Here is a 17897-nt window from a genome sequence, read left to right as displayed (position 1 = left end):
TCCATCCTTTGGGAAGTATGGCCGTCTTCTATTACAGCAGTTCCAGTCAGAAAAACAAGAAAGAGGAAACTTTTTTTCATTGTACTGCCTGTTTGCGGTTTACACAGCAGTTTGTACTGAGAAAGAAGAGGGCACTCTAAAAACTACCTACTGCCCATTGGCCTATCTAGACTTCTTTTCATGCCTTGGCTATGGGCTTTTTTACTGAGATTTCTCTGGCGTGACAGCAATGAATTTTAGTTTTGGATTTTAATCATTCAAAACGTAACTGTACAATTTTTTTGGTGGCAGTAAATTAATTAGAACACACCACACATGATTTTTTTGAAGACAGTAATGCACCTTTATTTAAAAAAAGCATGGGTAATTGAATATTATAATTTATACAACAGTTAGGTCTGGCCACGTAAGCTGATTGGTTGAGAAGCGTTCTAACCGTGCTGTTATGGTGTTTTTTCACAAACGCTGTATCACTCCGCTGAGACGCCATTGCTAAGCAACGACTTTGACAGCTGTAGAGACGCTCAAGCCATTTGAAAGTTTTTACTTCTTACTTTGTGCACAAACAGAAAATGGATACTTTTAAGATTACATTTGACCTACAGTCGATTTGGTCAGACTCTGAAGATGAGACTGCACTAAATTCCGAAACTGTCATTACCACTGAGAAAGCTTTTCAGTCGTCAGCTGTGACAGAAGAACACCTAAGCAACCTGGAATTAGCCAGAAACGAACCTGAATACTATTCACTAAACAAAATGGGCTATACGATGCTTTACAGACTGCCTGGAACAAAACAACAATATCGATCGGGCAAAAAATGACAAAACTGAGCTAAACTTGATCTTGCGGCAGTTTTATGGCTCAGTCTGATTTGGTCAGACTCTGAAGATGAGACTACACGTTTGGCGATTGGTATTCAGTTAATTTAAAGCGCCAACCGCCAGATCTGTTACATCAGCTAACAGACACCTGCGCTGACTAGCATCGCGCTGAGTGATGGGGGAGAAGGAGGGGCCATCCCACCCACCCAGAGAGAGCGAGGCCAATTGTGCTCTCTCGGACTCCTGGCTACGGATGGCTGTAGCATCACCAGGGATCGAACTCGCGATCTCCTGATGATAGGGCCAACGCTTAGACGATTGCGCCACTCAGGAGCCTACAGTCATTTCTTTAATGCCTGCAACATGTTCCACAACAGTTGGGACAAGAGCATTTACCACTGTGTTACGTCACCTTTTCTTTTAACAACATTTAGTAATCTTTTTGGACTGAAGACACAATTGATACAGTTTTGAAGGTGGAATTTTTACCAGTCTTCATCATCATCCAATCATACATCTCTTGAGGTATGCCGTACGAGGCCTTTGTTGTCATATTTTTCGCTTCATAATGCACCACACATTTTCAATAGCAGACAAGTCTGGACGGCAAGCAGGCCAGTATAGCCCTTGCACTCTCTGATTGTTCAGCTATGTTCTTGTAACATGTGCAGAATGTGGCTTTGTATTATGATATTGAAATAAACATTGATATGCCTGAAAAAGAGTAATCTAGAAGGCTGCATAGCCTTTGTTCCTAGTCCTAGTCATTGTTCCTAGTCTTAAATTCCCAACTTTTTCTGAAATGTGTTGCATACCTGAATTTCAGAATTAGCCTATATTTTACAAAAAATATATATATATATATATTTACAAAAAACAATTACATTAATGAGGTAAACGTTATGGGCCGGATTTAATAAGGAGTGTGTAAAATCGGCTTTGCATGCTAAAATGCAGCACATGCAGCTGGCTGTAGTTTGTGCCTGATCTACTATGATGTGCTCTTTAAATACTTCGTGCAAATTAATTGGTGTAAATTAAGTTTATTAGCAGTAGAACACTGATCTACTCAAACCACATTTCAACCAGCTGAAGACACAGAAAGATGAAATCCTCTTTAGAATATCTTAATGTTCTTATGAAAGAGGTGAGTCTCAGCTGCTAATAGATGAGCAGGTATGTAAGTGACTGGGGGGAAAAAACAGTTCCAAGATATCTTTTGACTAAAAATAAAAATCAGAGACAATGCTGAAAACTGAAGCTTTATCTTGCATTTCACAGATTATGGTAAAAAAAATGTTCAGATTTCAGTTTCTTTTAACGCTAAAACAATCTTATTTATATATATTGCCTATAAATTAGGCTACATACACTTTATGGCCAAATTGATTCATTATTATTGAGTTCAGGTCTTTTAGCCATGCTAAAACTCCATAGAATCTCCATAGACAAACACTGGCAGTAGAATGGGTTGTACTGAAAAGCTCAGTGACTTTAAACTTGTCTGATCTTCCACCATAAACTGTAAGTGCTATACTTGTGAAATAGAAGCACCTGGAAGCAACAACAGCTCAGCCACCAGTTTGGATGAGGAGCGATAATGGTCTGGGGCTATTTTTCAGCTTTTGGGCTCAGCCCCTTAGTTCTAAAGAAGGATAATGTCTGGAGCACCGATACTCATATCTGATTCTTTAGTATCGGCCGATAGAGAATCCTGATACTGATACTAACTCTATCTAAGTCCTAATATTTATGCAATTACATTTTTAAAATATTTTATTTTGGTAAAATCTATGTTATGTGTCACAAATAAAACACACTCAGCTTGGCTCTTTGGCATTGATTTGTTGGATTATATTTTTTAGATTCCTAAGAAAGCTTATTTTTGTTTTAATACTGTACATATTTAGTATTTATTGTTATATAATTAGTAATAAGAGCTATGTTCAACAACTAAAGTAAATGTAAAATATATTTATTATGCAAAACAATTTAAAACAGAACTGAACTGTATACAGATAAACCTGTGGTGTTTACACATCAGCACACAGCAGCTTCTCTGGCTCAAAAACTGAATGTTGTTTCGCGTCCAAATTTCTCATGCCATTTGTCTCGTATGCATCTTGTTCACTCGTACTGCATCTCTGAGCATCAGTTCAGTAAATGTCACCGTCGTTCATGCTGTCAGTATTAGCAACTTTCAGTGTCTTTTCCGGCTTGGGTGAAGCGACGGGCCGCGAGACCCCGCTGCTGAGTGATACAGCACACCACAGTTCTTAACTGATACAGTATCGATGCAACGCTACAAACTGAGCCTTTGTTTCATGTTATGTAAATGAGAGCAACATATTCTTATCATATTCGTTCACAAGGATTTGTAAAATATTGTATCACTGTAGAACTCCCTTATTTATGTTAATCACTGCTGTTTAAAAAAAGCCTGGGCATACTATGGTTCTTAATGGGAAGCGTGTAGACTGAACTGCTAAATCTCAGAGGTTTAAGGTTAACCGCTCCCAGCTGCACTAAGGTTTGGCTCAGTGCGTTCGACAGCAATAGTTTCCACTAATCCTGCTGCCGTGTCAGCTCTTACTGGTAATGATGGAAGAGGAGCCTTTCTTACCAGATTTCTCCTTGTCACTATTTCCCATTGCTGGTAATTTCATATAATTTTCAAGGTGATTCTCTGTGGGCTGCAATATAACGAGCATTTGTGAGGCATGTAATGGTGTATACCATTTGTTCCAGTACATTAAAACTTTTCCAACAAATCAGCTTCTTTAAAGTACATTTTCCAGTGTTTTAAAGATGCTCTGTGATTTGTGAAATGGTTTAAAATGTTTGTTTTGGTATGGGAACTTGAGAGTTGAATTACGTTCAGTGTTGAATGAAGTACTATGAGAAGCTTGTTCCTTAACATTGAACCTTCTAAAAGGAGTCTTTTGCAGACACAGTTGTCATGCTGTATGCTAGACATGTGAGCTCTCTTTACAGGCCTTCTATAGAGGCGTAGCCAGGTCCACCTTTAAACTGTATGCCCTTGTCTGGATTATTTTGTAGCCTACAGAAGGTCTAAATAGGGAACTCTCAGTCTAAGCTATGTTTCTCTGTGGGGGAAAATGAATGTTGATTTTGAAAAATCACTCATCACACCATGATGTAAACAATAAAGATTCAAAGCTGGTACATTTTGTTCTCTGTGCAGTTGTTGCCATAATGTGTCTGGTTCATTAAGTTGTCAAAATGTGGATATTGCAACATCCGTGCTAAAGCAAGCTAACACTCCTGCACACTGACTGAATCATGAACGTGAAACTGCTACTATAACAATACAATATCAGATATTACCAGTCTACTACTTCCAAAGGCATTTGACAAAGCTTGCAAGTCAACCTGTACAGCCTGAAATAGTAATTTAAAAGTCAACTGTGCTGCAGGATTTTTTCAGACTAGTTATTCTTTTTGACGTATTAACATAACAGCCTCAAAAAAAAGGTCCAACTTGATGTTTAGGTCTCAAGTGCAAAATCAACCTTATACTGATGAAAATATGCTGACAATAGTAGATAATTCACTTACCTACTATTCACTTATCCTCAAAAGACACGTCCTTTACCAAGTTGTGGCTGGGTTCTCTATGGATACTCTTTCAAAGCATTCACAATCGTCAGATTCATCCTCTCAGGGAAGGGGTCTGAAGCACAATCTATGTTATAAAAATTTTGGCACATTGTGCGCAGTTACAGATTTCCATCAGAGAGGTCCCCAAATCTTACACAGTTCAACTTTAACAACTGTGTGCTTTGAATGACCTTGCAATACAAATAGAAATGTATGTAATACAAAAGATATCAGCTTTGGAACTTAATAATTAACCACATTCACAATAGCAGTTTTGGAAAATGCCATTCATTTTTCTCATAGACAAAAATGGCCTAGAAGTGATACATTTGAACCCACAATTACTGTTTATGTGTTACAAAAAACGAACAAACAAATAAAAAACACATCAAATGTGGCCTGTGAAAAAGTTATGGCATGTTTTTTTTTTTCCATGTGTTAAACTCAACAATAAATAACTACATGTTACTGGAAGATGCACAAGACGATTATGTATCATCCTGTAAGAAAGGCTTGTGCTGTATAATAGCACACAATGTAGTAGCTGAGTTGGATTTTTCTGTATATTTGCTTTTCCAGTAGCGGGCTGTGTTTTGTGGTTGTGTATGTTTGAATCATTTTCTCCTTTTTCTCCTCCCTCTGTGTGTCCTCAGTTTACAAAGGCATGTTTGAGTATGTGAAAGGCCTGTGTGTTTGTATATGTATTCGTGGTTCCCATAGGTCTTGACCACCTTCTCGGTCATCATAATCAACCTGTATTCTCACATGCTGTGCTGTATAAACCAATCCTAGTGTGCATTATGGATGCTCTGTCTAGACTGTCTTCATCACACTTTCCACCCTATTGAAATGTACTTGCCACTTGCACTACAGTTTGTTCAGTCTCTTTGAATTTCTCAGATTTCCCAGCCAACAATCAAACCGTTGTAGACTCGGTCTAATTCACTTATTCCTTTCCAAAATTTTAAGTCATCAGTTTCTGTGGGGATAGAAAATGATCTCTTTTCGTAGTTACTGTAGTTTTGGCTCTAAACTATGGAGACCCGTGTTTTGCTTCATTATGGTTGTTTGCCTCGTTTGAAATTCCACTATAAAAATTTTCAGTGGTGCCCACGAAAGGATAATTACCCATCTCCGCACTTGGAAAAAGTTCTGTTAGTGTCAATGATATATGACAAGTCTGTCAGCACAGTTTAAAATTGCTATCTCATGTGGAAGAGATTTTTCCAGGCGAATGCTGTCTCGGTTATGCTGTAATGCACCTATCCACTGTTAGCTCTCTTAAAAACAAGATTCTCTCATACACTGGAATACATTCTTATACAGGATTAACAACAGTGAGGTTTATCAGGGCCAACTCTGGCCTTTTTTTTTGGGCCATAAGCAGGATTTTGTTCATCTGATGTACTGTAAAATTAGAAGCTAACAAATAAAATGACCACCTGGCTAGCTAATTGTGTATTGCTGATGATTGGATGCTTGTTTGGGGTTCTAATCAGTTAATATTTAATTTACAGATAACCTTCTTAGCATTCTCGATCCTCAGAGGTCTTTCTCACAAGATCAGTCTGTCTCACAATGCAATGTTTCTTGCTAACCCAGCTTCCCTTAAGCTTAGTCTGATCTAACCCTGGTGGCAGTGGCCATTATAAATGCTTTACTTTCTACATATTTAGGTAGAATCATTTCTTTTTTTCAGCCAAGAGGCAGCTGCTTATGTCGTTTATTAGGTTGAGCTGGCACTGAGGCTTATCTACAGTTAGGAGGGATGCACCAAAACATTTCAGCCAAAAATAGTCCAGAATGACACTTTTGGTTTTCATCTGAAAGAGAAAAAAGTCTGAAATTTAAAAAGGCTGAAATGAAAAAAAATATATTAAGTAGGTTAACGGCAATGTTCAAAATCAAACACTTAACAAATCATTTGAATGATAATGAAAATATCATGACTGAAAGCGTTTTTTGTTTCCTTTGTTCTCCTGCACTGGTCTACACAGATGTATCAGAGGTAGCAGATCAACAGTGGGGGGAATAATTTGTATATTTTTTAACCTTATAGGTTTTATGTTTAGTGCATTAATTCAAAAGTATTAAAAACCGTTTCTTTCTTTTTTTTTTTTTTTTTTTCAGTTTCCAGCCAGGTGTGTCTTGAATTTCGATTTCAGCCAGGAACTTTCACTTTGGTGCATCACTTATAAATAGAAAGAAGACCACTCTATTGTAATTGTGTAGACAACGTACAGTCCTACGCAATGCAGCTTTAATACACTGCTGACAGTAATGTATGTATAGCAGCGGAAAATGTAAGCAGCAGTGTTTCTGAGAGTGTCTAATAACGGTATTTCCTGCAGATTTGAAATATACTTTTGTGCAGAGGCACTCTGGGGGGATACCGACTCAGCATAAAACAACAACACAACTTCTACATAAAACGTTTATTTTTTTAAATATTTACAGTACTGTGCAAAAGTTTTAGCATATTTTGCTCATTTAGCACCGTGTCTGCACAAATACATACATCTGGCCCTCAGTCTGAAGCAACAAACACAGAAGCACCAAGATTCATAACTGTTTTCTTTGCTTTTTATGGTGTGTGATCTGGCGGTTAGTATCCAGTTACAGAAAGAGTTGCCCAGTTGGCCAGTGTGCACTTCCAGATGGAGTTGCCCATATTTTCAGTGTACTGTTTTGCACACTGTGCAATTTATACATAATGGACAACATGAATGTAATACACTGTACCTTGTTACTTTAATAAAGTAATAAGCCATGAGAGGCCATATTTTATCATGGTTAAAGGGTGTTTTTAGTACTTGAGTCCAGTCTTGAGGCTCTAAATTAATGGTCTTGGTCTTGTCTTGGTCTCGGGTAAAGGTTTATTAATAACTTAATTATTAGTTTATGGATAATGTTATTAATCATCACAGTTAGCAGTTCTTCTGCCAATCAGTGTGGTTTGTTGACTGTACACTGCCAGAAAAAAAAGTACTGCACAGGTACATTTTCTAGTTCATCAAATTATAAACAATGTAAATGTACCCTTAAAGATACAACAGTGGTCTTAAGGTCCAACTATGCACATTTAAATAAGTTTCTCTTAATGTGAATCAGGTATGTATTTGTTCCGTTTTCATAACCTCATGTTTTAAAACAGAACAATGAAATAAAAAGCCTGGAGTCAAGATGAGATGTATGTAGTTGTTTCTATTGAATATTTAGCCGTGACTTCAATCATGGCTCAGCCAATCAGATTTTAGAATTGTAATCATTAATGTTTTAATATCTACTTTGGACTCTGCGGCTGAATTTTATTAATATGCTTTGTTGGACTTCTCATCCACCAACGCTTTTTTTGGACAGCAACAGTATGACGAATGTAAGATAGCTTGAGTGATATTACATATTAATATTGTGTTGAGTTAATTTAGAGTTAATAACTTCTTGAAAAGCTGTTGACAACAGCTGGGTGTCGTCCATTTGTTTGAATTCGTATGCCTTACCACCCAAGGTTTTGTATCTGGTGATGTTTGGCTGTTGACATTTGATTGTAAAACAATAGAAAATGATTTCATATAATGTGAATCAGTGTGGGGGTGAGTTCACATCACCATACTTAAATGACCTTTGTGCTTTCAGATCCATTTAAGAGACCTCTTTAAGGTGAAGTAGGTTCAGTTCACCTGTCCATCCAAATGGTGTAGAGGGTGTCATTTTGGGGAAATGTGCAGTAAGTTTCCAAGTTTGTCAAGAAATGCGTGACAGCACAGATGGACCGTAGTCCATTTACTGTTTATGAACTGAGCTGTTCAAAGTTTTCTTAAGAAAGTAAGAATACAGACCTTTCTGTTAGATGATGTTTTGAGCTAGACAGAGCGCAGGTGCTCTGGAGGAGCGTCTGAAGATTTTAAAATCCTGGAGTCTCTTTTATTTCCATCTCGCTCAATTTAGGTTTGACAGAGACAGTTTAGCTTGGACAGATACAAAGCATGAAAATAAATGAAGTAGGCCTAAAGCCTAAAGCCAGAGGCTTCATTGCCAAGTAAAGGATGATTAATTTAAAAAGGATCTACAATGTACAATTAGTCATATAAAAAATTGTACACTGTTTAAAAAAAAAAAAACACAAACAACTGCCAAAGAGTCATCATCCTGCATTTACATTTTTAAGCAAACTCAGTTTTTTGCCAACATCACATTATGTGTTAACCTAGCTCGACTGTTTGCTGGCAGTTATGCTTAAAAACTGGAGCTGGGACAAGTGTCCTTAGCATGTTTCATCAAACATTAACATTCAGTACATTTCTTTTTTAATGCATTGCACAATCAGTAGACTTTCGGGCAGATCTGCTAATGCTTTGCACCATCACAGACCTTCTTGTCTTATTTTTGATACTTTTTGTTTTGGGTAGAGGTGTGTTTCGTCAACTTAATTAATTTAATAATTACTTATAGTTTTGGCTTTGTATTTTGGAATAATGACCTATTTTCTCAATATTTTGGCTTTGTATTTTGGAATAATTACTTATTTTTTGACTTATTTTCTCAAAACAATGACTTATCTTGAATAAAGTAAGCTTTCTTTAAGAGTAATACTCATTATTTTAATATATTAAGTCAAATTGTTGAGAAAATTAATCATTATTTTCAGAGGAAAGTCAAACTAGACATACTGCTGCCAGAAAGAGAGAACAACACAACTATAATGAACAGAAACCAATTTTTGTCCTAGCTGGCAGAAAGGGACTTCCGTACAAAAAGCCATGAATAAAATAAAGGGGTTAAATTGTGCTGCTCTTATGTTCATTATGAAGTTGTGCCTTTGTTCATTTGCATGAAAGTTCTTAGTAGATAACTCAGTAAATTGGCCCTCCCCACCCGCGCAAATTCTCTGTAGACCATTGGTTATTATTATTAACATTTTTGGCCAAAAATGATGACAAAGAGCATTTCTGGGTTTTGGCAGAAAGAGAATAAGGCTGACATTTTTCCCAGAAAAAACGTAAATAGGCCTGCAATGAAGTTTCGAGATCTAACAACAATCTAACACTTTACAAACAATTTTAATGGTCATGAAAGTTAGGAACAGTGGTTGAAAGTTCAATTTTGTGTCCTTGGCTTTGTTCTCCTGAGCTTGTCAGCACAGACACATTCAAACAGTTTGAGCTGCAGCAAATGAGCTGTCAGCTGCGAGAATGTTTTCACAGCTTGTGAGGAACAATAGACAACTGATTTGTAATCTCTGTTCTGTTGAGGGGAACTTCTCCACTACAGGTTTGATAGTTGATTTGAAAACACGACATCCTGCTCAATAAGCAGGGTAACGAAAAACAACTGAAACAGAAAGGAAAGTTCCTATTAGAACACTGACACCATCCTTAGCCACAGCTTTTAAAATGATGGAAAATTTGCAAACAACAGAGCCAAAATGCAAAATAGAACTAAAAATTAATGGAATTTGATTTCTTGGATGACCAACTGTTCTCTGTCAGGGGTCCAGTTGTGTATAGTTTGTTATACTGTTTTTATTTATGGTCAGATTTGTTTTGTGCTATTTAAAGGACTGGCTTAATCAATAATAATAAAAAATGTCTTTTTTTCCCTTAATAACTTGTAAATTTTAATGTTTCATTCCAAACATTGTGAATAAAAAACTTCTTCATTTAGCTGTATTTAGCCTGTATTAGTACATCACTGATTAATAGTGGCTCTTTTAATAAATCTGTGTCTTTATTTAAGTCTCGTGATCTGTGATACTGTATCTGAAGATTTGCAGATCCAAGTGTCATCTAAAAACATTAAGTTTTATAATGAGATATGCTGAATTCTGAAGTGGCAGAGTTCTAGTTAATGACACAGCGGTGCCGATGACATGACAATAAATATGTTTTAGGAGTCTTTTTAAGTTGTTTTCGCATCTTACATAGCTTTGAGACATTTGCGTGTGTACAGCAGCCACAGTCTTGCAATTTAGCTGATGCTACAACATTAAAACTGAAAATGTCAGACTTTTTTAGCATGTCGGTACACTTTTAATGTGTGCTTGTATAGAGTGTTTACCAGTGCTAATGTGTACAAGCTGTGGCAGCATTGGCCCCAGAGTCTTATAAACCAATGAGTTCTCAGCTTCCATGAGCTCATGCCTTTACCAACAAGACTGATTTTTAATGGGACAGAAGGGACAGAAAAGATGAGGTGGTGCATGTAGAACCATGTGCCTATTTGGGTTGGCAGGTTTGTTGTGCTGTATAAAGAAGAGCTGTGTAGGCAAAGCTGCAGTGTACACTAAACTCCTTTTGGCAAAAGGTGCCAAAGTTTTGGATTTGTTGCTGTTTTGGAGTGGTGTATTGCTGTGTTTACCTTGAGTTGAGGTGCTAGTCTCATTTGTCTGATGATTTATCATTTTATCCACCTAACAATTTTTTTGTGAATTATATAAGATTAAAGTATTAAAGGAGTAAAATGGAGCCCTAAAGAATTTGTAAAAGAACCAGATAAATCTGATAAATCACATAAAAATGGGTTTTGTAATGTGTTTTGCAGTTTAATATTACCATCATTTAAAAATCCAAAATAATAAATCCAATCAACACAATCCACATATTACCATGCAGATGTTAAAGACGATGTGTCAGATTCTGTTAAATAAAGTATTGATTAAAAACTGCGTGTCTAAATACTAAAATTATTACTAAAATTCAGTTATTAGTAAATTTTAGTTTCTGCTGTAAAGCATCTTTTCAGAGCTCACATCACGCTGTACACTGGGTTCTTTTGTTCCCCCCAGAGTTTAGTGGACGCCACCCAAATTCTTCCTCCGCTACCACACAAGTTTGCAGCATAAACATGCCTATTACTGAAATCTGTGCCTATAAAATGCAACCAAGTGAAGAACTGTCTGTTGAACATCACTGGTTGGTGTCGTACGCTCTGTTTAACTGGTTTACACTTGATATTCTCATAACTGAATTACATTCTCCCCATATGAGATGAGGTCAGCAGGTAGCTAATAGGCTAATGGGCTGCTTCCATAATATTATGAAACATGTTTCAACTTCAGACCTTTCTAGAATCAGATCAGTGCTGTCCCATTAGCAGTTTCTCTTTTTCCCAAATTCACCACTCCAAAGACTCAAACATGTACAGTTTAGACTCTTGTAAGGTGAAAGAAGTTTTCTGCTGCTGATCTTGTTCAAGTGGGGAACATCTCCCACACCACTGTGACTGTCACGTTCTTCATCTCTACATGTGGTAGCAATTTCTCTAGGTTTTATGACACCATCCACTGCTTGAGTTATGAAGAGTAATTGTTACTCATCACGTCACACTGCACTGTACATAGGCCAGACCCCCACGTCCATTGAAATTTTGAATAAAGCATGCATCATTCAGGTATTTGCTGCTAGAAAGATTAACTTAGCATCTGCATTTGTGGACTGTCTTGATTGGATTTATTGTTTTGTTTCATTCTTTTTTACCGAATCTGATTTGTTGGGGTTTTATTGTTTTTTTGTTTTTTGTTTTGGTCTTGCTTTAGTTGGTGTGCATAGGTTGCACTTTTTGAGGTTTGTTCATTCAAGAGACTCTTTCTTTCCATCAGCATGATTGTACTTGATTCTTGCTGTAATTAAGTATTATTTTGGAGGATTTGCACTTTGCTCAAGTATTATTGAAACTAAAGACTTTGAGGACTTTTACTCAATTACATTTCTAAATGAAAAGGCAAGTGCTCAGTATATAACCCTTCCCCAACCCAGAATGGCTGAAAGATCGCTTTTGTATCAAAATTGCAATTTAAAAAAGCACAAGAGGTGCAGTTGAAAATTTAAGTAAAAAATTAAAGGGAAGTTTAACCTAATAACATGGAACTTGTGAACTACCTGTAGATGAGTTAGACCAGTCAAAATCAAACAAACACACACATGACATGTCCATGACTACACAACTCAGTGTTCCGGTCTGAATCTAGAAAAGGTGAATATGCTAGTCTTCTTGGCCAAAAAACAGGGCTGGAGCTTAATTTAAAGAAAACAGTTGCAATTTAAATGATGGTTAAATATTTTAACATATCAAATGAAATACCAAGACATTTCATGTTGAAATCATTGCCCAATCACAAGTCAGAAAGCTGCCAAAGGTAAGATATGTATCATGCTTGTTTACAAATTATATTTTACTGAAAAAAGTAAATTAATTGACTTTTTATCTATTTGAAAAAGGATGTCAGTAGAACTTGCTTTCTGTATTGTGAATGCAAGACGTCACACAGTTTATTAAGTGAAATTTAGGCATGTTTTAGAACCCTTTGAGACTTGTGGGACTATGTTGGGAAATGTGTGGACCCATTATGGAGGGTCTGTAAACAGCAATAAATAATGTGTAGGAAGTAGTTCATTTAAATCACTTTCAAAAGCTTTAGGAAAGTATAACAAATCGATATGAGAACTAGACGACCCCCAGAATGCTGATAAACACTACATTGTCTAAACTAGTGGTCACCAACCCTCCTCCTGTAAATCCACTTTCCCGTAGAGTTTAATTCCAACCTGCATCTAATAAGCTGCCTCCACTTACCTAACACTAACGCATCTGATCCAGCCAAGCAAGGATCTCTGAATTAGAACAACACTGTTGAGACTCTCAGGGCCAGATGTCCATGTGTGTAGTCATATGCAAAAGCTTGAACACTGAAAAGGGTTTAGCCAGTCTGGGTTACAAAGAGTGTGATCGGCTTGTGCTCAGTATATCCTCACCCTTAGTTTTTTTGTGTTTAAATCATTTACTTTTTACTTTTATAGATTTGAGGTTGTTTAAATGCGGATGCTTTTTCACTCATATAATTTTGGCTCCATACTTCCACTTTTATTTGAGTAAGATTTTAATACAGTTCACTTGAGCACAGCTTCTCTGTACTTTGTCCACCTCTGACTGTATGTCAGAATAATGAGCATGAACAGACATTTGGAACTGGATGTGGAGTCCTGGCAGAATTCCATATACAGTACACCTGGTGGTACAGATTTTAGCCCCTCGTCAAGAGCATTAAGACATGCCTGGATTTCAAAGTATAGCCTGCCACTTGCCTTATTTGCTCTTTGAACCAGTAATTCTTGGCCTGTGAGCTAAGTTTCACAGACAAGTTAGTGTTTCAGGCAAGTTTGTGTATTTTTACAAGCAGTCATTCAGAGTTTGTCGCCAGGTCAAGTCTGGTGCATGTGTGGCAAGAGTAGGCATAGAGCCAAGCCAGGATGTCCCATCACAAAAGCAGATGGACCCTGGCTCGGGTTTACTTATTTTCCACTGACGCGTAATATCCTGCATGAGTTTGTATCCTGCCAGGTCAGTACTGCTGATTTGTTTTACTAAAATTCAGCATCACAATGTTTTCCATGTATATCGTGGTATAAGATATTTTAAGGTACATTAATGAAGTGAACTCAGGCTTCCTGAGTACAGATACTCTGTGCTAAAAGAGCATCTTGCCAACCTGACATAGCTTGTTTTGATTGGGTTGTTTAGTTCTGTTTTCACCTAAGGAGACCTAAGGGGAAGGGAAACTCATGCAGCAGTGTAAATATTAACCAGAAGGAAAGCACATTTCTAAAAAGGAAACTCATTACTTATTTAGATCTTTTTTGTAATTTGAACTGTTTTTCCAAAAAACCTTCAAATACTTTGCAGTGAAGTTTTTATTAGATATAAACACTAGCGTAACTAAAAAATCATTAGATTTTTGTAGGTAGGCTTGTACTGGTAACAGAATCCTCTTATTCACATAACCATGTGGAAAATTTACTTCAAGGTTTTTTTCTTTGTTTTACTTTTCTTCCCTTTATGCCCACAAAGCATTTACACACTGTTTTTCCAGTAATTTTCAGATGTTTCATAACGTGGAAGTGTACATAGGAGCAAGCACAGTGATTGTATGTTGGTGGAAGCTTAATGTTTTTAAAATGAATATAATAAAAGTGCAGTAAATGTGGTGGTTGTAGCATATTGTCATCTTGAATTGGACAATGAAATTGTGAAACTGTAATTAAAGCTGCATTATGTAAGATTTTTTGTTAAAAAGAAGTAGCATTAGTGAGTCAGGAGAAAAAAGCACTAAAATATGGTGTATGGTTCATTGCTGCGGGTCCCTGTAAATCCTAAATAGTAATTTTAAAGTGAGAAGCATTGAATCACAGTTTTTCTGACCACATCATACATCTTTACGTATTAACAATATGTAAAGTAGATAATGAGAATATGACAATAGTAGATAATTCACTTATTATCTGTGGAAGACGTACCATTCATCAAGTTTTGACAGACAAACAATGTTACATGCATTTAACATGCAGTCACCAAATCTCCAAATCTTACATAGGGCAGTTTAGTAGAAGTTGTTGTAATGTGGTTGTAGTATATATTCTATAGTATAGTAATATAGTAATCTTTAATTTTGGTATGAAACTGTAATGAATCCATTAACAAAGTATGGCGTTGTACATGTCACACAAGCTTCACCATACAAGCCCATTTTGTCTGTAGCTATTTAGCTTGGTGCTTTTTGTTCAGGGCCATTTTGCCTAATATTAAATTGTACAAGGGCTGAGAGGCCGTAGTGTTTTTCCCAAACCCAAGTACCAATTTTTCTAGTGCCTGAAACCTGATGCTGTGGTCTTACAGAGTCTTAAAATGTACACTGTACTATAGTCAGCTTTTTGTACAGGCATGATATTTGCTTTCTGTAGTGGCACACGCCTCTGAGCATGTTCAACCAGTGCAGCTCAACAGCCGTGTTTCAAGAACATTTTCATCTGTGCTGGGTAGATTAAATGTGGTAGTACTGTAGGATTTCACATCACACCATGTTTAAATGCTCAGTTATGTTCACATGTGGGAACACAAGTGTCTGGCTTGAAATAACTTGATAAAAGAACAACATTTGTTTAAACCAGCAGTGAAAGAGTTTTAACCATTATTGTGGGCTGTTGCCATGGTAACTCGATTGGTTGTCACTGAGCACAGGCCTAGTTGGGTGACACCAATTCTGATGTAACAAAAATGTGACAGCAACTTTTAATCCTGTCAGAAGTTGACACGTTATCCTTGCAGGGTCATCTTTTCATTTAAAACTGTCAAGCTAAAAAAGCAGACACTAAAAATTACTCTGTAAAATACACAATAAATACAATACACAAAAGTGTATTGCACATTACAGTAGTTACCTCTCTGTGTTTAGCCTAGCGGCAACTTACTGGGTTTTTTTGGTCAGTGATTAATAGGTGTAAGTGATCAGATAAAATGGCCAATGAGTGTAGCTATAAGATGTGTGTACAAACCGGCAGATCTGTGCCTCTAGTGTAGTGTCTTACTATTTTAGATTATTTACTTTGCTAATTCTTTGCTACAAGTGCCACAGAGGTCTGACTGAGCGGTCTGACGTAGTGTGGCTAGGCCAACTATGATAGCTGAATTAAAAAAGATGTTTCTCTTTTCTTAATGTTACCTCCTAATAAACACATTAATGAGTTTTTTTCTTCTACTGAATTTGTTGTTTAGCTCTGCAGGATAGATGACTGACAAAGGTTTAGGTAATATTGTGGCAAGCCTCAAACCATAAAATGATTCTCAATGGCTGCCACTCAGAATGTAAACAGTACCTAAAGAAGTTAATCTAGTGATATTTTTTGTTCCGTTTGAGCTGGCTACATTCTTTCCATAGGATAACATCTTTCTCTATGGCCTAGCTCTCTATTGGCCATACTGCTTTAGGCAAGCTTCAACGGCTAATGCAACTTTTGACAACATCGTCTACTTTCTGGTACAGGCAGCATACCACCCAGCACTGCAGGTCACTTTAGCCATTCAGTTTTAAACAAGACGGTCTGTTCAACGCTCATTTGTTCCTGTCTTGCTACGCTGTTTTGATATTACACCCCTCCCCAGCGGTTCACCAGCTGTGCTTATTCACTCACTGGAAGTGGAAATGTATTTTAAACCTGTGTTTGGGTAACTGATTGAGTCCCACGTTGTTTAGGCTTTTACAGCAGAAACGCTGGAGCTGGTGCGGCTGTGGACAGTTCACGAAGACGTGTTCACTCCACGTGCGTCTAGTACAGAAGCAAGAGAAGAATACACAAAGGAGAGAGAGAGAGAAATAGAAGTAATTCAGAAATGGAAAGAGCTTGTTCAGCACATTTAGGATGGAAATGTGCATTTTTTCCTGAAGTATCAGGAATCCGCTTTGCCCACAAGTTCGGTTTCAACTCCATACAGTATATACTCTTGTTCTCACTTACAGTGTCTCGATCTTTCTTTTTCCCCACTTCACTCTGCTTGACACCGCCAGTCTGACTCTTGCTGAAGTTCCTGGAAAACCCTTAGACGTCAGAATACTTTAATTTTGCTATATGTTTAAATGTCATTGTACCTGTAAAATTGATCTTGGTGTTGAACCTGGGTCTTGATCATGGTCTCAAATACAACAGAAGTGATGTATATATACATGTAGTACCAGTAATGTTTTTTTTTTTATTAGCGATACTGTGTATTCTTGTTTCAACATTAAACTAGCTAACCCGCATGGCTTTACTGACGTGCAGGAGCTGGATGCCGTGCATGCCATGATATATACAGAAGCATGACTGGATGTCTGCAAAGAATAGCGTTCACTGAAAGGCTCTAATTCCATAATTACATATTTACACACCACGCTTATTATATATGCCTTCATAACCTTCTGTCTTGATGATTGCAGTTTACGTTTTTGCAGTCTCCCCTCCAAAATGGTAAACAAAATTCAGTACATTTAAAACTCAGCTTTATATACAGCTAAATGCAAAAGTTTGGGCAACCCTGATCAAATTACATGTTGCTTTGTTGATTTTTGGTGACACTTTATTTTTAATAGTCCTTTTAAGATGAAACAAACATTCAGCGGACTCTCAGTAACATCTGAAAAACATATGAGGGTTAGATTAGGTTTTGGGTTGAGGTTAAGGTTAGGGTTAGGATTAGGGCCAGGATTAGGGTTAGCTTTTGGGTAAGGTGGTAAGGTTAGGTTTTGCGTAATAGAAGTATCATTAACAATACATCTATTTAATGTAAGTAATGTATCAACAGTACATCTTCAATATATTTTCTTAAGGGTACTAAGATGCCTCACTATTGCTACTTCTACAATATATTGTTGATGTGTTACTAGTAGTCTGTTAAGAGTTTATTAATTATCTACAAACGACCACTCCATACTTTATTTCCTGTTTTTTTTGGGGTTTTTTTTTTAGTGTTAACCTCAGCAAATACATAGAAATTGTGCACAAAAGTTTACAAAAAATGCTATATTAACATATTAACATAATATGCTATATTAACGTATTCCTTACACGTGTTCTGTGTAATAGATATGTTAGCTTATTTTCACTTAGAAAATCAATAACAGTTTACAGCTGTTTGATGTCTCCGTTG

At 36.8% G+C, this 17897-nt stretch overlaps 1 protein-coding gene across 2 annotated transcripts in view; it reads left to right on the top strand.

Annotated features, from left to right (window-relative positions):
* The window catches only part of LOC118814384 (ras-specific guanine nucleotide-releasing factor RalGPS1), a 218351-nt gene that overhangs the window by 88834 nt on the left and 111620 nt on the right, over positions 1–17897 (top strand). The gene's annotated exons all lie outside the window — the stretch shown is intronic.

Source organism: Colossoma macropomum, unplaced genomic scaffold, assembly GCF_904425465.1.
Source record: "Colossoma macropomum unplaced genomic scaffold, Colossoma_macropomum, whole genome shotgun sequence".
NCBI classification, from domain to species: Eukaryota; Metazoa; Chordata; class Actinopteri; order Characiformes; family Serrasalmidae; genus Colossoma; species Colossoma macropomum.
Note: the sequence above shows the minus strand (reverse complement) of the source record. Positions and strands in the feature narration are given on the sequence as shown.